The sequence below is a fragment of the Penaeus monodon genome, chromosome 29 (genome assembly GCF_015228065.2).
Source record: "Penaeus monodon isolate SGIC_2016 chromosome 29, NSTDA_Pmon_1, whole genome shotgun sequence".
Lineage (NCBI taxonomy): Eukaryota > Metazoa > Arthropoda > Malacostraca > Decapoda > Penaeidae > Penaeus > Penaeus monodon.
In genome coordinates, this window is record NC_051414.1 from 1,948,776 (window position 1) to 1,949,517 (window position 742).

The 742-nt window shown below is 37.5% G+C and overlaps 1 protein-coding gene across 1 annotated transcript in view; it reads right to left on the reverse strand.

Moving 5' to 3' along the window:
* The window catches only part of LOC119591894, a gene marked incomplete in the record, with an annotated part of 29,081 nt that overhangs the window by 17,486 nt on the left and 10,853 nt on the right, over nucleotides 1–742 (reverse strand).

The following is a 742-nucleotide window of genomic DNA, read 5'->3' on the forward strand; positions in this document are numbered from 1 at the left end:
GGAGGAGAAAGTGTGCAAGGGAATAAGAGGATTAATGACATGCAAATCGGGCGGGTAAGGGCAGGTGCGCATCAAATATGGCTGTCTTACTTTTACAACAAATTGCACGTACGGCAGCTAGTAGTATATATTACTGTGTGACTGTAATACGAAGCAGTGTTAATGAAAATGAGAGTATTGTCATAACTGTACCTATACTAACACAAGGAACACTGTGGGAACCACGTATTATTCTTGCTGATGGAGCTAAAGGAAGAATTATTAATGCTAATATTAAGCAATAATCAGCATAATATATTTTTATTACGATCTGTGTTTTATTACGTGATAAACTTACTCATACGACTTTCGTAATCATATACACCTAATATAATTTTGAAAAAACTTTAAATGTTTGTTCTTCGGCCTTTCTCGGTGACGTAACAGTGTCGATCTGTCAGCGAGGGTTATAGCTTTCACAGTTTCAAACGACTTAACGTCTAAAATACGAAAACTATTTCGCGAAATCATGTGTCTCTTTCATCTGAGTCATAGGGGATTGTTTCATACATATTACCGTATGGAATCTGCATTCCCTTTATTTGTTTACAGCAAATTCACCACGACCCATTCAGAACACCGGAGACTATCCCCTCCGGACAAAACAAGACGAAGTAATAAATACCAATCCCGAACGCACATTTTTCCAATACGCCTACTGGATTTAGCCTTCCCATGTACACTGGTTTCAATAAAATCTTTT